The sequence below is a fragment of the Pinus tabuliformis genome, chromosome 3_2 (genome assembly GCF_031772625.1).
Source record: "Pinus tabuliformis cultivar Carrire ecotype Pingquan chromosome 3_2, CPIR1, whole genome shotgun sequence".
NCBI lineage: Eukaryota > Viridiplantae > Streptophyta > Pinopsida > Pinales > Pinaceae > Pinus > Pinus tabuliformis.
In genome coordinates this window covers 1,189,268,774-1,189,293,513 of record NC_142302.1, presented here as the reverse complement: position 1 = coordinate 1,189,293,513, position 24,740 = coordinate 1,189,268,774, and the positions used below count along the sequence as shown (strand labels likewise).

The 24,740-nt window shown below is 35.6% G+C and overlaps 1 pseudogene; it reads left to right on the top strand.

Annotated features, from left to right (window-relative positions):
- The first annotated feature begins 8,459 nt into the window (after window positions 1-8,459).
- Window positions 8,460-24,740, top strand: part of LOC149184975 (uncharacterized) — a 68,534-nt pseudogene continuing 52,253 nt past the window's right edge.

The following is a 24,740-nucleotide window of genomic DNA, read 5'->3' as shown; positions in this document are numbered from 1 at the left end:
TTAGTTGATTCCCTGATGTGTGTATATTTCATCGTGCATTAAAGTAGATGTGTTGTGGCACTTGAGTGTGTTTGCATCAAAGATTCTAAGACCAAACCCAAATTATCATTTGTCATGGAAATTCAACACATGCCTTGTTCACCTAAGACCTACATGTAACTCATCTAAGGCTACTCATGTCCAATATCAACTCATCCCACTTAACAAGTTACCAAGACAAGGCTCACATCCAACCATGGTAGTAAAACAACTAAGCAACAAAGTTTACATCTTGACATGCCATATCACCTCGCACGTCTTAGAATGTCTTGGAAATATGTGGCACATGTTATAATCCTCTGCATTCCTTGGCATGATTTGGCACTCCCTATCACACACTACCACTCCTTGACATGCCCTGGCACTCTAGCATGCCTTAGCACTACCTAGCATATAACCTTGTCACTCCCACCTTAGCACACCTGAAACTCACTGACACTCCCTATCACACACTCTTTTTCATTCATTTCCATGGATTTTGAGCTAGTTCTCCCTTGTGTTTCCGTAACACTCCCTAACACTCCTAGGCACATATTGGCACACCCTAACACATGGCACATCTTGGCATGCCGCCTTGTCACTCTAGCATTCCTTGTCACTCCCTCATTAGCACACCTTGAACTCAATGACACTCCCTATTACACACTCTTATTCATTCATTTCCATGCATTTGAAACTAGTGCTCCCTCGTGTTTCCCTAGCACTCTGAAACACTCCCTAGTCTGCTTTGTCACACCTTCGCACCTGGCACATCTTGGCATGTTACCCTAGCCTCTAGCAAGCCTTAGCACCACCTAGCATACCTTATCACTCCCTCCTTAGCACACCTGGAACTCAGTGACACTTCTTGTCACAAATTGTTATTCATTCATTTCCATGCATTAATTTGACCTAGTTCTCCCTTTTATTTCCCTGACACTCCCTAACACTTCCTAGCATGCGTTGGTACACCCTGGAACCTAAATAATGGATGTATGTAGTACACTAACATGGCAACTCAATTTTGCGTCTTACCCCTTCTATTAGACTCCAATAGTAACCAAAGGATCATGTCTTAGGAGTCTTCAATGCCTAAAAAAATGCTCAGCATAATACTCAAGAATTTTTTGTTATTCACTAAAGAAGGAGGCTAGTTGTGTTTGTGTCTCTTCCTTTAACAAGTATGTCCACTAACCATGTGACACGACCTATTATCACCACATTAAGAATTGTTTGACTAGGTGGCCAAAGGACCAAGGGGCTCCTTACTCATGTTTCAAGGGGCAACACCCTATAATTCTAGTAGTTGCTAAAAAGACACCCCTTTTATCTAAATCCTTTGCACTTGCATTATAATATGCAAGTGTAGCTTCATAAAAATTAGTGTGCTATCATACAACGAGAAAGTTTATGAAGGCTCTTTCTCATAAAATAATATTTCATCGCATTTGTTTCACAAAAAGTAAAACACTTCAACATGAACAAGAATCCAAGAAGAATGAAACTTTGTGGCCTCAGGAAGATGTTTTCCTAACAAGATTGCATTCCATATAATATTAGCAAGGGTCACTAGCAACCCAAAGACTTTGCCAAGGCCCATGTAGATTTGGCCAAGGGATAAAACTAGAACATGTGTTTTAGGGTTTTAATTCATCTACAATGGGAGCACCATGAGTTCTAAACTCTCAAGTATATTTATATTTTATTTACAAGTATGCCCCCCATCATTAGTGATTATACAAAAAAGACTCTCTATGGCCTTACCATTGATTTTCATAGTTTTCACCACAAGGAGACCTAGGTTTTTCTTTTGACAAAACAGATTGTTCAAATAACGATCAAGGATAAGATTAAAATAAAGCCACATGCAATACATGTTATGTTATGAAGCTAGCTCACAAAAAGATAGAAGAGATAGATCAACACCTTAGAATTCAACCTCTTCGAGGGGGCAACCTCCTTTAATTACACAAATGAATGATTCTTTGATGATTCAAATGACAAAACCTCCTTTCTATATTTAGGAGTCTAAGGAGTCACAATATAACCGAGCTGACCTAACAATAATAATATAAAGGCACAAAAATAACAATAGAGGGATTCTATGGGGCATAGTAATAAAAATATGGGGAAAATAGGGGCACAACAAGACTAATAAGGGGTACAAATACAATAGTAATGGGGTAATCACTAGTATTATAGGGATCTAACATGCCCCTCTCCTTCAAAAAAGTGTTGTCCTCAACGCTTGAGTAATTCTAGATGCTTCTGTATAAAATTCTCATCCTCCCATGTGGAATCTTCAGTGGATAAGTTCTTCCACATGATGAGATACTCTGAAATTGATCGATTTTGTAGCTGTCGAGTTCTTGTTTCTGTGACTACTTCCAGTTCCAATATAATTTTTCCTTCCTTGTCAAGTTCTAGCAATATTGTTTGAACTAGGAGCTTGTCACTTATAACCTTCTTTAAACATGAAACATGGAAAATTGGGTGCACTCGAGAAGCTGTAGGAAGCTCCAATTTGCATGCCACAATACGAATCTTTTGCAACACCTTGTACGGACCATAATACTTTGGTGATAATTTATTATCCTTCTTAGCTTTCTTGAGGGACATTTGTTTATATGGTTGTAGTTGTAGGAATACCCAATCACCTACATCAAAACTTCTTTCACTGCGATGTTGATCTACCTGTTGTTTCATTCTATTCTACGCCAACACGAGGTTATCCTTTAAGAGTTGGAGGACTTGTTGTTGATGCTCGATGTAATGTTCCACTACTTGAACCTTAGAATTTTCTCTTAAATATGATGTGATGGATGGTAGCTGATATCCATAAAGTGCCATAAATGGGATCATTTTTGTTTCTGTATGGAAGGAAGTGTTATACCACCATTCAGCCAGAGGCAACCATTTGACCCATTGTGTCTGTTTATGTGATACAAAGCAATGAAGATATCCTTCCAAACATTTGTTTACTATATCAGTTTGCCCATCAGATTGAGGATGATAAGATGAGCTATGAGCTAACTGAGTACCGAGACAAGAAAATAATTGTGTCCAAAAATTTCCATTGAAAATGGGATCTCTAACACTTATAATCTTTGGGTTTCCATGTAGCTTTTGAATTGTTTCCATAAATGCAGTAGAAATTGTACTGGATTTAAATGGATGTGATAATGCACAAAAGTGTGCATACTTGGTAGTTTGTCAACTACCACCATGATGACAGTCTTTCCCTCAGACTTGGGTAAACCTATTTAAAATCCATTGAAACCTCCTCCAAACGTTTGCTTGCAATGGATAAAGGTTGTAATAGACCCGAGGTCTTAATTGTTTCAACTTTATTTGTTGGCAAACCAAACATTCCGCCACAAACTTTTGAATATCCGATTTAAGGGCATCCCAAAAAAATTCCTTCTTAACCCTGTGGTAAGTTTTTAAAAATCCTGAGTGCCCTCCTAAGGGAGAAGTGTGCAATTCCATAAGGATCTTTTGTTTGAGTTGTGAATTCTTACAGAGGTATAAGTGATATTTGTACCATAACGAATCATTTTGCTAGCTAAATGTATCAGATGTACTGGAATCTTGTTGTAACTTTCGAATAAGTGCCCACACTTCTTAATCATTCTTCCATTCCTCCCTTGCTTCGTTTATCCAATCTGGTTGGATAATAGAAATGGCGCACAACAATGCTTCCACATCCTCATCCTTTCTTGAGAGTGCAGCTGCCACCACATTTTGCTTCCCTTTTTTGTAGATGATTTCAAAGTCATAACCCAACATCTTTGTGACCCACTTTTGTTGCTCTTCAAAGGATAATCTTTGTTTTAAAATGTATTTAAGGCTATCATGATCCATTTTTACCTTGAAGTGTCCTCCCACTAGGTAGGGTCGCCATTTCTTAAGTGCATGTAGTATTGCCAACATTTCCTTCTCATAAATAGTTTTTTGTAAAAACTTTCCCTTGATTGGATGACTTTCGAAAGCAATGGGTATTTCATCTTGCATTAAAATAGCACCAATTCCATTTCCTGAAGCATCACATTCCACAATAAAGGTTTTTTTGAAGTCCAATGTAGCTAAGACCGGTGCTTGGCACATTGCCTCTTTAAGCTGCTCGAAGGCCTTTGTTGCTTCTGGTGTCCATGAAATGCATCTTTCTTCAATAATGTTGTTAGAGGTGCTGCTATTCTCCCATAATTATTAACAAACTTATGATAATACCCTGCCAACCCGAGAAATCCTCGTAGATGCTTTATGGATGTGGGGATTTTCCATTCCTTAATGGCTTTAATTTTGCTAGGGTCTACCTTAACTCCTTCATGAGATACAATATGACCCAGATATTCCACCTCTTGTACTCCAAAGAAACATTTGGATCTTTTTGCATATAATTGTTTCTCCTCCAATAGTTGTAGCACCTTGTCAACATGTTCAACATGATCCTTCCAAGACTTGCTGTAGATTAGTATATCATCAAAAAATACTAACACAAATTTTCTAAGGGTGAGTTTGAAAATAGAATTCATCAAACCTTGAAATGTAGAAGGTGCATTGGTAAGGCCAAAAGGCATGACCAAAAATTCATAATGACCCTCATGAGTTCTGAATGCTGTTTTCAGAATGTCTTCAGTCTTCATTCTGATTTGATGATATCTTGAACGAAGATCAAACATGGTGAAGTAAATTGATCCATGCAATTCATCCAGTAATTCATTAATGAAAGGAAAGGGAAACTTATCTTTAATAGTGAGCTTGTTGAACTCCCTATAATCCGAACACATGCGCCATGATCCATCCTTCTTGTGCACCAATATTACTGGAGTAGAGAAAGAACTTTGACTATGTTGAATTATACCAGCCTCTAGCATTTCTGCAACCATACGTTCAATTTCACTCTTTTCAGCATAGGGATATCTGTACAGCTTGATGTTTGGAGGAACAGTTCCTGGAACCAGATGAATAGCATGATCATGATCATGAATAGGTGGGAGACCTTTGGAAGTCTCAAATACCTTGGAATGATTGTCCAAGACTTTTTGGAGATCTAGAGAAATAGATGATTTCGATGTGGAAACATCTAGCGAACATAATTGTGCAGTTACACCTCTTTGTTCCTTTTTTAGAAGCTTTGTCATACCGTTAGAGCTGATTATCATTCCTAGTTTCCCTGCAATACCCCTTAATTCAACTTCATTTCCTTCCACAGAAAATTTCATGAAAAGTTCTTGAAAATTAAAATCTATTGTACCCAAGGATTGTAGCCATTAGACTCCTAGTACAACATCAACACCTCCCATTGGAATGGAAAGCATTGGGCTAGTCAATACATATTCTCCCATGGATAGCTTGATATTATGGTACTTTCTAGAGAAATTTATTGTTCCTCCATTTGCAACCATCACTTGACACTCTGGTGCTAGATATAGGAAGCAATTCAATTCTTTCGCTACCTTACAATGAATAAAATTGTGGGTACTTCCTGAATCAATCAACACTATTACCTTTTTCTTCTTGATTTGTCCTACTATCTTAATGGTTTGAGGAGTGGTAATTCCAGCCAATGCATTACAAGATATCATCGGATGCATTTCTTCTTTATCTAGGCTTTGTTCCTGGAGTATATCCTCTTCTTGTGACCTTTCTTTCTCCTTTTCTTCTTCCTATTCACAATCTATGTAGAATAATTTCTTGTCAGCACACTTATGACCTTTAGTGTATTCACTAGAAAAATTGTAACAAAGCCCTTTTGCTCTTTTTTCTTCCAATTGATGTGGTGTTAACCTTATAGGTTGTGGAAGATTAGGAGCTACAACACTTCCATCTTTATAGTTGTGAGTGGTATGCTTCCTGGTTGCCATAATTTTGCTTTCCATTTTTCTTACTAACCTAAATGCCTTCTCTAATGAATCAGGTTCCCAAAGGCAAACATCATGTTGGATATTATCCTTTAAAGTCCCTATGAACACATCAATCCTATGCTCATCTGGAATATTTTTTACCCTTATGTTCAATTTTTGGAAATCCTCAATGTGCTCCATTATTGAACCCTTTTGTTTGATACTTATCAATTGGCTAAAAAAAGTGTTTCTTTTTGTATCCTCATAATATGCTGTCAATTCTTCCATAAAAATTGCCCAAGTGATAATTTGTTTACAAGAGCAAAGCCATTGATACTATACAAACTGATTTGGTTCCAAATATAAAGTTGCAATATGTACCTTTTGTGTGTTTTGCACATTATTGAGATTGAAAAATTGCTCCATCTGTAATATCCATGTTGCGGGATCCTTGCCATCAAACTTCCTAATATCAATTTTTGGAATATGGTGGGTCTTCAATCCAACATTAGAGTTTATGAAATCATGACTAACATTTCTTTTGTTCGCATCATGAGTTTCCTTTACTACCCTTTCACCATTAGTAAGTATTTCTTGTAGAAAATTTTTCAAATCTATCTTCAAATCGTCCATCTTAGCTTCCATGCCATTCATCTTAGCTTCCATGCCTTTATCTTAGATTCCACACCATTTATCTTAGCTTCTGTTAGCTTTTGTGAGAGTGACATTTGTTGCACTTGGTCCTGTAATTTTGATATATCATGTAGCATTTCTTCCTCTTCTTCATGAGTCATGCTAGAGCTTTCAGGTTGCTTACTAGGTGTTTACATTTTCTTTCCTCGGGGCATCAGTTACTGATAATAATTCTCTACTATGCCCTTTGAATTCCTTCAAAATAATTTTTCAAACCAAGCTTAAGAAAAAATTTAAAAAAATCTACACACCTTTTTTCACTTTGTAGGAGCTCGATATTGTCTCTAATGTATCTCTATAATTTTGGATCATCCAGTTCTAAAATTGTGAGCTGCAGTAGCCTTATATGTCCACTTTCCAATGTGACCAGTCTGATCCAAATTGGATTCTCCAAGGAAGAGTTATGCCAAATCTCCCACAGTGACCTGATTATAGACTAGTTCACTAGAGCGAACTTGTACGATGTGCCACGTCTCCCTGTTTCAACCTTTGGCTCTAAAAAATATATACAAGAAACTACAGTTCGTCCTCTTTCTATACCTTCTTATGAAATTTTAATCCGATGCTCAAAGAGAAAGTTATGATGATTTTCCCCAGGTCACCTGTTTGGAATGTAATTCAGGAGTCCGCAAAAAGACCAACTTCCTCAAATCATATCTCCTCAAATATATCGCGAAAAGCTCTGAAATTTGGATCCAAGGTTCAATGCGATTTCATATCAAATGGGTTCTTTTTTTCACTTCTGAAACATCACATAAAAAATGTTATAGTGAAAATGCCACGATTACCTATTTAGAGCAGCAAAACCCTAGAATCCAAAGCTCTGATACCAAATGTTATGAAACCAGCTCACAAAAAGATAGAAAAGATAGATCAATGCCTTAGAATTCAGCCTCTTTGAGTGGGAAACCTCCTTTACATTACACAAATGAATGATTCTTTGATGATTCAAATGACAAAACCTCCTTTCTATATATAGGAGTCTAAGGAGTCACAATATAACCCAGTCGACCTAACAATAATAATATAAAGGCACAAAAATAACAATAGAGGGATTCTATGGGGCACAATAATAAAAATATGGGGACAACAATATTAATAAGGGGTACAACTGCAACAGTAATGGGGTAATCACTAGTATTATAGGGATCTAACATATTAGGCTCATGTTTCATGAACATTAAAGAACAACCATGAACATTAAAGAACAACCCCATTTTCAATCTCACCACGAATATTTAGGTGATTGAATTATTAACATAAAAATGAGACCAATTCAATCAATTTATAAACTTGTTCCAAAATAATATTATTAGGTTTTTGCTAACATATATGTAAGCTTAAACCACCACTATGGAAACTAAACCCTTAGATGCTAATTTAGGTACATAATAACATTTATTTGAAATGAACAATGGTCAATAATTGGTTTCTAAAAATTTTAGTAGAAATAAACTAATATTGATATAAATTAAGTTGAAGTCATAGTAGGAATTGATTTCTCCAAAATTCTAGAGATCAAAGTTCCAATAAAATTTTGAAATAAATCCAAAGTATCTCATAATGCACTTTTTCAATTTTTATGGGATGATATTTGTTTCAGAGTATTACTTTAACCCATTGATATAAGTAGGATAAAAAGCTATTGGAATGCCTCTTTCTCGATAAATTTTAATCAAATTTTAATCCAGTTTTACATTATTGGAGCGATGAATTTTGTTTGTGTTATAGTAGCAGATTCATTATTCGTGCAACATCGTTTCGGGCTAACTAAAGGCTGGGTAACTAATACCTTAGGGTCACACCAAAAACCCAAGTGATGGAGGGAAAACAAAAGATTAAATCTTCATCCTCAATTCAGTCGTTAATTTCATCTCTGAGAAAAATGTAATCACTGGAAAAATGTTTACAGAGGTTCTTGTTGATCACCAGAGCTTGGCATAATCAAGCAGAGACTTATCATCGCAATCTTCAATGGATCCCTTGCCTCTCATCCTGAAGCTTCCTTATAGTGCTCTTAGAGTACCTCGCATGTGCCTGAAAGTGCCCTCCTTTTCGTTGCCCTCAACGATGACCGTCTTCTCCCTCATCTTGGCCACCTATTTCTCTGTGGTCATCAACTTCATCTACAATGTCATCATCCAGCCACTGGGCATGTGGTCTTCAGCTTCATCTATGATGTCATCATCCAGCCACTGGGCATTGAGAGCATGGAGGGTCCTTTCACATGAACATAAAACTGGTTGTCTTCCTATCTGGAAGAGTGAAAGGGCAATATATTATCGAAGGGCTCTTGTCGGGGTTTATGTTCTTGCTTTGTGGGGTGGGGATAATTTTGCTAGACTTTTCCCTGGACAAACACAGAGCGAGGATCGTCAAGGTCTCTTTTAGGGTGGGCAGGGTTTCCTCTTTGGCGATCGCTTATATCATGAGTAATTTATTCGTTCGCATCAAAATTCCATCTTATTTATGTTAATTGAGGTTATGAATAGAAAATCTAGACATTTTAGGTCCATTGCTAGTTTAGTAGAACATCCTAATTTTTTTAAATTTTATGTTTAGCGTAATAGTTTTCACGGCCATTTCTATTTCGGATACACCTCCCATGAAATTAAGTGGAACTAGCAAGGTAATCTATATAGGATTGTAGACTCAAGCATTGAGAAACAGATCACGTTTCCTCAGTAGCTCATAATTTGAATGACAAATGAAAAAGAAATAGATATTTTCCTTTACAACAAGCCACTATTCCATTATGTCTCCTCTTACTTAAGAGTTTATCTCATAGTAATCTGATTTGGAAGGCCAAGTCAGAGATGGACAGATGCAAGCATTCTAAGCAAGACATGTACAAATACATTAAACTCAACAGATTGGCAGTTGCCTGGAAAGTACAGAGAACATTTTTTTCGATTCTGCATGGACAGGCAGTGATTTCAACCATATTTAACCATACAATAATTACGATTTTAAATTTGATAGAACCAAGTTGAGATAAATGAGAGCTCGATACGTATTTATGTAAATAGAGAAACCAAATAGCTAATCAAGATAGAAGCTTTGGGTTTTGTTGTATGTTGTCTGAGTTAACTATGTATTACATGCCCAAGAAATGATGAATGGCAAGAAACAATTTAAAATAGGGCCCAGTGAGACAATGTTTGGTCAAGCATGCACTCTCTCTGATTGCTTTCCTTCGTCTTTTAACTGCTCACCCTCAATGTAGATGCATGAAACCTATGAATTTGATTTCTCCATCAAGGCCAACCTATGATTAATTTTAAATGTATTCCTATTGTATGGGCTAAATCTCAAACAGCAAGAACAAATGACAGCGAAATTGGCCAAATAGATATACCAAGCTAGAGTAGACCTTTTAATTCTACAAACTGATGTGGTCAGATTAATGACAATAGTTAAGATGCTATTTCAAGGAAACAATTTTAAATTATTTTAGAATAGAAAGTGTGCATTTCCATTCACAAAAGAAGGAAGTATTCCACCTGCAAATATAACCTTAACCAGTATGCAAGCAGGATCACAAAATTTATCAGAGTCATGAGACATTACATTTAGCCATTTCAACAAACAGTGAGCTTACAACTTATATTTCCTGGGTACATAGAATGTTATAGTATTTTTAGTGTTGTATCCTCATATATCCTTCTCTGAAAACATCATACAATTGCTAGTGTCGAAGTTTATTATTTAGATGAGCGTTTTCATCAACCACGTGAAGTATTTCATAGACTAATTTGCTGATTTCTTTGTATATCTTATCAAAATAATCATACATAAAGTAGCAACCAGAATAAAGGCCCAACACTCGAAGAGGGTGAAAGGCCCCAACACTTCAGATGTACAACAATGTCAAGGTGCATGTTGTGCTGAAGAACAAATGATTTTATTTTGAAGATTTGGCAACTGAGACAAGTTCCAGATCTGTTGTACAGGAAAAATTGAGTCAAAGAGTGAAATTGATGGCTGAAGAAGTGACTAGTGCTGTGTACCAATGAGCAAATGGGGTTTAGGGTGCCCAATGAGGGAAATCACCCTACTAAAAAAGGACAGGCACACTAGTTGTGGAGTTCTAATGTAGCACAGTCCTACCTTTAATAGTTAAGTGAACACAGAAATTTCCTTCACGTTCCCTTGCCATAATGGATAAGAAAACAGATCACGGAAGCTATGAGAAAACATTTCAAAATGAAATTTCACCATGCATATAGAGAAAAGACAAAAAAGAAATAGTTTCTAATGATAGTTTTCAAAAATAATAGAACAGTTTTACCAGAATAAAGAATCTTCCTAACCAATATCGTAGAGCTTTCAGATCAGAAAATGGACAAATGGTAGCAACATGTTAGCCTCCACGACATCCTTCAAAGACGAACGTCACAACTTTATCAACTTTGGTTTTTAGATTCTTCAACAACCATTACTTGAATAAGGGGGCTGCCTAAATAGCCCAATGGAGCCCCAATGGCTAGGTCTCTATGGGAGAGGGTGGCGGAGCCAAGCTTGTTCTAGAAGCTGGACCCACCTAATGAATAATCATAGAAATTACATGAAAAAACAAATGCACCCTCTCTAGCTTGCTTACAAAGACTCAAAATTATTATTTTGATAGGGCCCAAATGAGATGTGCACCCTTTCTTAGCTTAGCTGGAATACATTACACTGAAAACATTTCATGTGGGGTCCATAAAAGTGTGCCCAACCACTTGCTTCTAATGTTGAAGCTTATTAGATTTGCATGAAAATGGTGGCGTCCCAAAAAATACACCTCTCAACCTTAAGATAAAATGCATCACATTGCATAATTTTTGTGGGTCCCAGGATTTGTGCACCCTCTCCTTGGCTAGTATGGTTGAAAAATATTTTACAATATACATCATGTAAAGTCTATGAGGGGTGCCCCCTTCTTTGACTTAGTGAACGAATCACATATATGAATAAATGCCCTTGTGAACCCAATCCTGATTGTGTGGAAACAGAGTCAAATCTCACTTCATTGGAGCACTAAGGTTTTATAGTTTCATTTGATGCTTTGAGTTTGGTTGATGAGTGTGGAATTCTATATGACTGGTGGGTGATTTGTTCATGGTTAGCCTAGCTGAACACTCAGATATCACATAGTCTCATTTTTTATTGTGATGCGGTTTACTAGGAGATACCACTTTTATTTTCACGGTAGAAAATTCTTATGTGGTATACTCCTCATTGGCACACATGTGGAGGCAAGTTATTATTATTTTTAAAAATTTTGGTGAGGCCATCACCTCATATAATTGTGGAGATTGAAATACCATATGCGCATATTAATGATTATATACAGCCATCTTCATGAGATGAACTCAACGATGGTTTATTAGCCTAAGGAGGGCCCATTGATAAAGGCATTAGTTAATTGGTTTATGAAGTCATCCCCTTCATACATATCATTTCTAGCTACTTTCCTATGTGCTTGGGAAAGGCACATATGTTGAGGAAAGAGAAGTATATTTTATTGTGGTTGACCTGATTCACATGAAGCCTCTTTGTATTATGGTCTTCTTCTTCGCATGCATGATGGGGTATGATGAAGCCAACCATGTGCAAAGCTTTTTTTGACAAAGTCATGGGTCCTCAAAACCAATGTTATTAGAACAAATTGAAACAACCAATCTAACGTTTTTCAAGCCCTCACTGGTCCCAGACAATGCAACTAAGGACCCTCAAAACACAATTTTTTATTTTAAGAAATAAATCATTTATGAGTTGGGCAATCTAATATTCAACCCTAGATCCCTATTAATGTTATCTAATTAATGGTTGTTCATCAATTCAATTGTAATAGAATTCAACTACATTAGATTATCAATCCAGAATTTTGAACTTGTAAAGTGTAATGCAAAATATATGTTGGGATTTGGCTTCTAATCTAATCTAATAAAAATTGATATTGAAAATGGATGGTATCTATTAAAAGCAATTGACAACTAGGTATCTCAATATAATCATGGTTCTAAAGCACTTATAGATCTCCATAACCATGTAGAGAATTTTGATAATTTTAAAAACAAACTTCTTCAAAATTCTGGATTATGATTGTTTGTGGCTTCAAAGAATAATTTCTATTCACTCGGAAGATCTGTGTGATTAGCCTTCATTATGTTGACACACATAGAGAATTTTGATAATTTTAACAACAAACTTCTTCAAAATTCTGGATTATGATTGTTTGTGGCTTCAAAGAATAATTTTTATTCACTCAGAAGATCTGTGTGATTAGCCTTCATTATGTTGACACACATAGGCAAATCAAATTCACATTGCTAAGTCAATTCAAAACACACTGCAAGCAATAAATTGTAAACCTAAGAAAAGAGTATTATCTCTATGAACATAGTATTATTTAAAAATATTCTCTAGTTGTAAAAGCTATTGAAACTACTTGTAAAACAAAGTATTATCTCTATGAACATAGCAGATTGGAAACTAAAAAAAATAAACTCATTTAAATAAGAGGTGGCATGCATCCCGACATAGGGGGCCCTCCTAGTTGGGTCGCAAGTGCTAGAGAAGCTTCAGAACCTGTGACTGTTAATTCAAACCGCACCAAACACACATTTATACAAAGAGAAGATCTAACTCCAATGGATCAATACTATAAAAATGGCATAAAATACATTAAACAAAATCATAACTTGTTCCTACTCAGAGGAACTGCAATATTTATAGAGTTTAATAATAGCAACAAACTCAAAGTTTCATTGTTGTGATTCAAAACAGAGTAACTATGACTTGGAAATTCATGGATCTTGGAGATTGAAAATTGATCACCACGAGCATGAGTTTTTCATATTATCATTTTTTTTCCATAATACTTTGCCCTTAATCAATTTCTATGATTCCACAACGCTCTGCAACGACGCCACGCAAACTTTTTACACGATTTGTCACCCCTTACCTTGCTGACTGAGGCACTGAATAAGTTGTGGTGGTGACACGATTGCCTTCTGGCTATGGCTAATAGGTGGATAAACTTTTAAGGACATTTTGTCATGTCCTCCATCCTTTGATTTCATTGGATTGTTTCTTGAAGTATTCCAACATTTGATTTTGCTATAGAATTGGAGAGTAGCTATGGAATATGTCAATTTCTGCAACTTTACATTTTAACTTTCTTTTATGGAGAAACATACAAAACAATAGAAAAATGGAGATATTATATTTATAAATCCTTGCTTGTAACCTTTGTAGTTCAGGTAGAATTTGCATGCATAGATGATATCATGAAAGTATGAAAAAGGATAGCTATGATGGCTTTCTAAGGATAAAATGGTCAAAACTAGGTCAACAAAGTGACAAAAAGAGATAATTCTTTGACCTCATCACTATCCCATGTTAAAGATCTTGCATGTCATCATGCATTAGCAAAATTGCAAAATTTTGTACTTCTCCTTGTCACAACATTGTTTCAGAGGCTTGGATAAGGATATCCAGGTTTCTTTGAGTTCTCCTCTTCTTCATGGCAATTGACCACCTTGGCTTCTTCATGAGGATTTTAGCCTTCAAATCCTTGATCTTAGAATGTAGTTTCCTGATGGCTTTCTTAAGTTTTGAATTATTGTTATACCAATAATATATTATTTTCAACGTCTTTTGATTTTTCACTTTGAGAACTTCATTCTCATTCTTTATGTGTCTTTTCAAGTCTTCTAGTTCTATGATCTCTTGTTTCAATGCTTCTATTGCGTCTTTTTCCTCAAAGACATCAAATGGTGGATTATATATGGTTTTGATCAATGTAGCTCAGATAGTTGTTCTAGCCTCAAATGGTGTCAGTGAGGCTAGGAACACAAGAGCAAAAAATATCTCCAAGCCAAAATAAATTACTTATCACTGCTTCTGTCCTGAATCTACAGACAGGTACTCAAAACTCCTCAGTGAATCCTCAGGCATGCCCTTCATTGATGCATTTTGAATACCAAATATCTTTGACACAACAATGACAACATCATCACCAAACTTAGTAACCCTTTCATAGGAATCATTGTCTCCAGCAACACATAATGAAGCCTGGTCGAAAGAAAATAATGATTGATGTTAAACATATTCTCTTTCTATAATTTGATGCATTTAAATTCCCCAAGAGAGGCACGGTCATTTCCTCTTTTCTGATACACCTCCCATGAAATTAAGTGGAACTAGCAAGGTCATCTCTATAGGATTGTAGACTCAAGCATTGAAAAACAGATCAATGAGATCATGTTTCCTCAGCAGCTCGTAATGTGAATGACAAATGAAAAAGAAATAGATATTTCCCTTTACAACAAGCCACTATTCCATTCTGTCTCCTCTTACTTCAGACTTTATCTCACAGTAATATGATTTGGAAGGCCAAGTCAGAGATGGACAGATGCAAGCATTCTAAGCAAGACAAGTACAAATACATTAGACTCTACAGATTGGCAGTTGCCTAGAAAGTACAAATAACATTTTTTTTATTCTATTTTTCGATAGAATGAAATTGAGATAAATGAGAGCTCGATACTTTTTTATGTAAAATAGAGAAACCAAATAGATAATCAAGATAGAAGCTTGGGGTTTTTGTTGTATGTTTCATTTTTATTTTGGTTATGGATTATTACTTATATTTTTGTATGCCTATTCTAACATTACAATTCATAAATTTTGGAATTTTTAATTCTATAAGTCATCTTTTTCTCACGAGTTTTTGGGCTTGTGGATGTGCATACATGTGTGCATGATTTTACTCGGATAGCTAAGTTAAAAAATAGTGCTAAATTTCCAATTAACTTATAAGTGGTCTCGAGAATCTTTTCCTCTATTTGATCCTTTCCTAAGTATCATTTTTGTCGTAGTTCAAACCTCTACTTTTACAACAACAATTTTTCAAACACGAGACCAAACATTAATGTTTGTTTTGAATACATTTTCCCAAAAACTTGAAGTATAATATTATAATGCACCAATCTCAGAAATTGAAATGTTGTGGCTGAAATTCATTCTCAAATCAAAATACCCCCCTTTTAGATCCTAGGAAAAATGACCACGTAAGAAAGAAAATATCATAAAGGAGAAATGCAATAAAATATATTTCAACCCTTAAGCTTCAAATGCCAGTATTTATCCCCAAAAGGGTGAGAATGCAACATGAAAGCCAATAATGAGAGATGGATGTCAAAGCAAGCGTCCTCCATCGCTCAGAATGTTAACTTAATGGTTACTAGTAGATAGCCATTTTCTATGGACAGAAGAAGAATTAAGTAGTTTGGTGATTTGTTGCAGACACTTATTCTTTAAGATTTCTTTACCCACTTATGATGCTTCATTTTATTTGGCTTTCTATCTGGTCCACTTTGTATTATATAATTAGTTTGAACCTTGCAATCCAGAAAGGCAGCTTGAAGTTTCCAGCCCAGGAATCACCACCTTTAGAAACTTTTAGTGGCATGACATGTATGGATTGATCCCTTCATCTATGGCCTAGGAAAGCGTATTAATACATCCTCGTGAAATTAAACTGAATGTTTTCAATGGGTATACTTCTGTTTTACTTAAGTTATCCTATTTGTGCCTCTGAGATGATGAATGATATATTCGAATTTTTATTTCAGAGATGTACTTTTCAATGTTATCAATCTATACAAACTTTGCATTATGTTGAGTATGTGTCTTTTTAGACCATTCTCCTTGAGTTTCATTTACAACAAAAAGGGACACTGTGAATGCTAATCTGTTCATAGTCATGAAAGCACACAACTCCATTTGTTTGCCCCTATTTGCACTTTTTTATTTATGAGTAACCAAATTATGTCATATTTAAGTATAAAGATGCACACAATGCACTGTACCACTCAAATCATTATCAATATTTGATATTTTGAGATATGTGATATTCAGTAGTAAGCCAAGGGATTTTGAGAATATAAATTTTGGATGCCTAACACATACTATGTTTCTTTTTTTGACTGAAATTGGAGGATTTTGATATTAGTAAAATCCATGTTGAGATGGCACAGTAGAGATACAAATAGAGTGCTAATCTTGTCTAATGTAGGAGGATACAAGTTATCAAAAAATGATTTACAGTATAATCCTTGTAGTATATGCGTAGATTAAAAATTACAATGCAGTTCATTTAGGACCTGAGATTGGAGAAAATTGTTGAGTTGTATTGTCATCTTGGAATTCCCTTTTAGCGAGAGTGTTTTAAGTCAGGGAGGAACAAAGTTGCAAAGGCTGATCAAGTTGCTTTGGGGTGAGCTAGAGGAGAATGTCTTTGAATTTCTACTAATCACACAACCTAGAGGGCATCGAGTTGAGAGCAGAGAGCCTCAAATTTATCATGGACGTGGTGGATAAGATGCAAGTGTTGAATGGGAATGTCTAACAACGTCATATGGGACTCCAAGCTTGAAATCCAGATTTGAAGAAGGCAATGGGAAGAAGGCAATGGGAGGAGTTGAGGTATTTCAAGTCATCAGCCTAATGTTGTTGGGCTGACTCAGACTATATTAGCTTAGTGAGCCATGAGACTTGAGGTGGCAGAGAGGAGGCCTTCAGAAAATGTAGGGAGATCAATGACAGGCTAGAAGCTTTGATTTCCTGGAGGGGCCAAGAGCCAAAATAGAGGATGTCGCGGGGAAACAACAAGATACTGACTTTTGAAGGGTGCCATAATTGTCTTTCCCATTAGGTTAGTAGCTCTCATTCTAAAATGATGGCACATTCAAACTATGGGATCCTCCATTATTGAGAAAACCCAATGAAGAGCCAAGGAAATGGATGAGAAAGGTACAAGGGGGAGACTATGATGGGACAAGGTAATCACACCTAATAGGAGATAATAGAAGCACATGGAGCAAGGGTGAAGAAGGGTATCCACGTGTCATCCGCGGGAAGAGGAAAAGAATGAGAGAACCATGAAGGGATTCAGAGGGTGGAGTGAAATTCATTACAATTAAATCCCCTTCTTTTTCTTGTAGAGCCAAATTGGCTTGGAAATCAACTTTATTATTGTTTATCTAAAGGACATGAAAAAATGAGAATCGAGGAAATGATGGAAGAGCTGCATGAATTCGCTGGAAGACTGAATTCAAATTGGCATTTGAGGGAGAAGAGTGCACCTGGACATGCTGAATTGTGTTGTTGGAGTCTCCAACAATGGTGAGCTTTTGGATGGTGTGGGCTACCTAGTCTTTAGGGCATGCAGAGAGTCAAATTTTTTCCTTTCACTCCCCTCCTTTTTAGTAATTTTGTGGAATTATTTTGGGTAGTGCTAAACATGGTCCATTAGACTAGACTCGTAGATAATCCTAAAAATTAACTGTAACACTTAATAATTCGCAGAAAACCATAACGTCAAATTGCACCCAATAACCAAAATAAAAATGAAAAGGAGATAAAGGATCAAGTTCCATTTTGAAAAATAAAAACACCTTGTATGAAGTTAGCTTCTACTGTAATTTCTAAAACTTATGTGGAAAAACTCATTAAAGTCCAAAGAACAATAATCCTGTAATTAAATTTAAAAATGAAGAAACCTATTCATATTTTGGTTGGGAATACAATGGCCTACAACCTTGGCTCTCATCCATCATTACTAAATAGTTTGGCTTTGATGTTTGCTACACTCCCTTGACTCTCTTAGATAGTTGAACTGCCAATACCTTACTCAAGATTGAAATGGTTCAGTCTATCATTAATATCTAGGTTTTCATCTGTTATGTTGTCCTCCAAGTCTGTGATTTTTCCATCTGTGGATTTTGCATCATTATCATTTATGAGCTTCAGTATAATTTTCCATTTAAACACAATGTTCTTAGAAACCTTAGCTTCATTATGCCAATCCTCTTTGTTCAACTCAATTCATTGTCAATCCCCTACATTCTCTGGTTGTTTTCTCCACCTTTTATAACCTTAGGCCACCTCACAAGATATCGTCTCTTCATGGCGGCTGTATCATGGATGTGATGCCACCATAGCTTGATGAGATAACAAGTTTGAAGGAATTGTATATTTAACATGACTAGAGGTGCTAGTATTCCCATACATCCACATGTGTCACACATTCCCTTATTTTCTTTCAACATGGAGTGGTATGAATTCTCACTTAAATTTCCTTTAGTCCCAAATGATCTCAGTAGTTACATATCTGGCTCCTTATTTTATTGTACCATCTTGTTACATATGAAAACCTTATTAAAATAATGTTTGCAACAAGACACCTAATTTCCTTTGAGATATTTTGAACACTCCAATCTCGGATACCCCATTTATCTAAAACCAAACTACTGGAGGCTAAAGTCTCCTTCAATATTGAGTATATCATTTCCTTATTCAGTATTTAAGTTAGTCCCTGGATTGGAGCCTCAAATTCAGATTTTGTTTGATATGCCAATGGAGAAAGAAAAATGATACTATCATTGTGTTGCATTATTACCTCATTATTCCCAGATTTTCCTGCTTGGACCCTCACTGCCCCATCAAGATTTAGTATGAACCAACTCTCAGGAGGTACCTCTCTATGTAAGGGGTTTGGTTTGGTGGAAAATTGTATCAAATTGTGGATGCATGTCTATAGGTCCTCCTATTTTGACCTTTTTTAATTTTCTTTTCTTTCTTGACAAACTTTGTTGTTTTTTTGTGTACTTTTTTTTAGTTTATTTCTATTATGTCCGACTTTCACAAAATTGGGAAGATCTGTGACACTGCAAAATATGATTGAATGGTAAGATAATCTAACTCACATATGGATTATTACATATCTTTTTGTATGCCTATTATAACATTTAGTGAGAATATGGTGCTTGTCCCTTTGAAGAGGTAAAGTTATGATCTGCATATGCTAAGTCTCTAAACTTATGGAATTGATAATCTATGTAATTGAAGAGGAAAATAAAAAGTGTATAAAGTGAATAAAAATTGTAGCCATTATGTGTGTACTTATATCATTGTTTCATAGTTCCATGCATTATGCAAAATCTACAAATAGATGGTTGCTCTTCAGACAAGCAATCTCGTGATTTTTCCTTCTTGAGTAGCCCATCATGAAAAACTTTGTAAAATAATGCTACATTGCATGACAGGTTTCATTTGCAGTTTAACTCTTAGTTGCATTATGAGTAGACATTGTTGGGCCCCTGGCCAAGTTTTCTAGTCACTTTCTTTGACAGTATCTTCTCAAAATGTATAAAAATTGTTTAGAGACTACATCAGAATCTAGAGCATATTAGATTGGTTGCCTATAGAATATTCATAATTGTGCTTCTATTTGTATCAAATAGAGTGCTATGTTCTTCATTCATTTCAGATATTCGACAGATAGTTGAAGCATAGTAAAATTTATTAACACTGAATGGTTTTTGGAGAAAATTTCATTTGGATATATTTTTGTGCATCAACATTTTCCATGCAAATTTATTGATAAAATTGTGATTATTGAAGCACTGAATTTTCAAGATACGTAGATCCCTTGTAATTCTAGCACCTATTTCAAGATATAGTTGTTGCATGAGTTTGATAACTTTTCAACTATATTAACTTGGACTGGATTGTGTCCTACATGAGTTACACTGCTTTTTGCTTACTATTTTTTCTCTTAAATAAATGAATATCCTTCTATATAAGTTTGGTGATTACAGGGTTTGCTCTGGTCTGTTGTTGAGAAAATATATTTTATTTTCATTTTTGCACGGTTGATGATTGTTTGTAATCGCGACTGCTGGAAGCTGAGACCATTTTGTGGATCTGTCTCAGCTTCTAGTGGAAATTAGACAAGGAGTGTTTGGATTGGACTGAAGGAGATTAACATGAAGTAAGGAGTTACGAGCAAAGCTAATATGAAAACACATAAATTTTATTTTTATATTTTAAGGATTTCTTCCAGCAATGATTCTAAAAAATTGGAACGACTCAGAATCCATCTTTAAAATGCTAACGTTTGCAGTCTTACCCATTGCAAAGGTATTTGTGATGTGTTTCCTTTGGTTCATCATGGCTACAAAGTATGTCAACATTTTAACTCCCAACAATTGCAAGCTTCTCAATGGGTAATCTTCCTCTTTATCTTTTTCTACTCATTGCATGTTGTAGCATGTTCATTTTTGGGGGGAAACAAAAAAATTGTATCACAATTACACATAATTACATTGGTGCCCAGCAGAGGGTTCTACCAAGATATTTATTTCATATTATCACTAGTTTACCTATCAAATACCATTGCCTAAAAGATTCTAACCCTTTGAATGCAAACCATTAGTTCCTTGAGGGTGTAGACGGATTGGAAAAGTCTAGTTAGACACATGAGCTATGCCATGAGGTCAAAACCCAAGGGAGTAGGGTGGGTGCATCCCCATAAGGTGGCTCTGGCTTGCTGGAAAGGGCCATGATACAAATTTTTTTATTTATCCTTTACTATCCATTCCAAGATCTAATCCTTAGGTGCCTTTGCTTCAAGCATTCCTAGATGAAATGTATAGATTCCTTTCAAATGGCCCTTTCTTCAACTACCATCACCTTGACCAATGTGTTAGCACCAAATTTCTATTCAAAGCTTCATCTTGTTTAATTTCTTGGGGTATCATTGACGAACATTTAGAACTACAAGAGCCTTTGTGTCTAGCAAGAGTCTCAAAAACTCCTGAAAGTGGTTTCCTCTATGTGTTATGTTTCAGACTAGATCAATGACTGCACTACACACATTTTAGATGTCGTTTGTTGTTCTTTTCAAAATAGGCTAGGAAAATAGAGGTAGGCAACAATATTTTTCCTCCACCCAAAACAATGATAATTGTGCTTCCTATGCAATTTATTATGGCTGGTGGAGGAAAGTAGGCCTCTTGCCTTAAATAAGAGAGCCTTGATTTAACATGACTAGAGGTTCCAGTATTCCCATACATCCACATGTGTCACACATTCTCTTATTTTCTTCCAACATGGAGTGGTATGAATTCTCACTTAAATTTTCTTTAGTCTGAAATGATCTCCTTAGTTACACTATCTAGTTCCTCATCTTATTGAACCATCTTCTTACATAGGAAAACCTTATTACATGCATATTTGCAACAAAACACCTAATTCCCTTGACAAAACAAAACAAAACAAATCAAAATTAGTACTTGAAAGGTATAACTTGAGAAAGGAAAGCTATCTAATTTGGATCTAGAGACACAACAAACCGTGGAAAAAATGATGGTATTGATAAGTCTTCCTGGAAAATAAGCTCTAACTTTTAGACCACTACCGAAATTCCAGTTATCTTTTATGGTAATAGTGACTCTAGCTTTATTTGTATGAATAGTGACTTTGGCCATTTTCCTATTCATTTCCTATGAATGATTTTGATTTTCAAACTCCAACTAGTTTTTTGTTAAATTAATTAAAGATTTTATGACAAACTTATAGTTTTCAAAGCTCTTTTCTAAATCAATTTTCTTGAGCAAATTTTTCTTTTTACTTTAGGTACTTTATATTGCTACAATGTGACATATGCTATGATATAATTGCCTAGATAAATAGACAGAAGTGTTGTACAACATAGTATTTTTTAAATATAAAGAAACAATATTTCTAAATACAAAGTTTATTAATTAAGAACATCTTCTAGGCTTCTTTTCTAAGTTATGATTATATTTCAGTAGGGGATTTTATGTATACTGATATTGTGTTGTTTCTTTGGTTTCTGTTAGGTAACAATGGTTAATAAGGAATGTGTTCTTGAGTAGCAGGAACACATATTATTATAATATAGACAAGAAACTCCATGGTTTTTAGGCATGGCAACAAAAACATAGATGTCAGTGGGATATCCAAAGTCCGTGTTAGATGAATTTAATATTAGTGATGATTTTGATTCCTTGTCAAATAAAGAATATCACAAGTCAAATTCAAATAAACATAAGCAACTCAAGAATGAAGGTTAAGCGATTGCTTTATGTCCAAGTCAATTTCCTTTATTTGTTGGTTGCTGTCATGTTTTGAGTGCGGACTTGTGAAATTCCAAATTGCATGTTGGTTTATGTAAATGGGAAATATATATATATATCTATACATATAGATAATTGTTTTTATCGTATGTCGTTTATGGTTTCCGGAAATCCGTGCTACATTTGCACATAAGTTTATATATCATTCAGATATCTAAACACCAAACAACAACAATATTGGGATTTTTCTTTCACTCAACCTATAACATATTGCATCTGTCTTCATCAATGTTCTTCTTCCATATGCTATCCACATATGACATTTCCATTGCAATATTTGGTACATTTGCTAGTTATAGATCGTTTATAGATTATAAATGTCTTCAGAGTTTCACTTCTAATTGAGCATTCAACTGAAAATATTGATGCTCTTATACATAACTATTTTTCCCTCCACCCACTTTTCATAACTTCCATAACCATTAGGTAGGGACCTGAACCTTTAATGTTGCTTTGCTTGTTTAGTAAAATATTGCTGAGACTTTAATTTATTGAAAGTTGTAGAATTTACAATTTATGAAGTTTCAAGGTCTAATTTTTAAAAATCTAATTCTTCAAAGGGTGCTAGCTTAATGGAAGAGCACCAGCTTTACAAGTAGGAGGTTGGTGGTTTGATTCCATCGTGCCCTGACATCCATATGGAATGAAAATGATAAATTTTTGGTGACAAAGTCTCTTTTGACCATCACCAATGAGCTTTGGTGATATTTTTCAACCCTCAGAAAAATATGAAATGGTGACAGTCAACGAACGCCACCATATATACACATCAATAGTGATGACCCACAAAGGTTCATAACCATAAATCGTTTTTGTTGATATGAAATGGTGACAGTCATTGTCCGTAACTATATTCATTCTTCGTGACGGACCTTGAATTTCACCACAACACCTATACTTCTCGCAATGTAGTTTTTGGTGACGGTCAAAGAACGTCACCATATATATGCACCAATAGTGATGGTCATGAAAGATCCATCACAATAAATCATTGTTGTTCATATGAAATGGTGATAGTCACTATCCGTCATTATAATCAATATTCGTGATGGACCTTGAATGTCACCATAAGATCTATACTTTTGGCAACATTCAGTTTCTGGTGACAGAGGCTATGGTCTGTCACCATTACTCATATGAAATGGTGACAGTCGCTACCATCATTATAAATCATTATTTGTGACAGATTTTGAATGTCACTACAACACCGATATTTTTTGCGATGCCGCCTTTGGTGATGTTCATTTTTTGGTGACAGAGGCTATGGTCCCTCACCATTGCTCATATGAAATGGTGACGGTCACTATCCATCATTATAAATAATTATTGGTGATGGACTTTGAATGCCACTAAAACACCTATACTTTTGGTGATGCCACCTTTGGTGACATTTAGTTTTTGGCGACGAAGGCTCCTTTGACCGTCACCAAGAGCTTATGGTGACATTTTTCGCCCCTCACCAATGTCCTTTTTTCTTATAGTGATAGCTCAAAATTTGAATTTTGGTTAAAGTTTGTCAAAGGCTTCTGCATCAGACTCCCGAGGTAGAAAAACTTATGACCTCCTAATCATTTGCTTCTCCTTCATCCCTTAGCAATTTTACCCACCTCCTTAGTGAAACTGCCTTCATGATCTTTCTCTGAGCTGCAACAAAACCTCTACAATAATAGTCTTCTCTACTACATGATACCTCACCAAGCTTCTCTCCTGGCTTAGTCTTTCGACATCTCTCTGGTTCTCTCTTCTGTGAACCATTAGAGCACTCCATGCTCTAGCTTGCTGAATATTCTCACCTTCTTCTAAAGACCACAAACTCACCAGTCTTCAACATAACTATACATCCTGCTTTCGCACACAAAATATTCTTTCTTCTCACAGGAAACCTTTCCTTGCTCTCATACCACTTGATGAAAAGAAAACTGTGGTGAGGAAATTTCCCTTTCATTTCACAATATCCTTATGTGATCCTGTGGGTTATAGTCCACCTATACAAATAGGTAGTGTTTGTATGGCTTACTTCCCTAAAACCCGGAACTTACCAAATAGCGGAAATGAATGGAAACCCGACAATGAATAGCGGTCCCACTCTGGACGCCGAAGACCGGACTTCAAAAGAAATCAAACTCGTGATCATAATTCATCAGGTTCGGTCTTTCCCAAGCCTTATCGGCTTCAATCTCCGTCA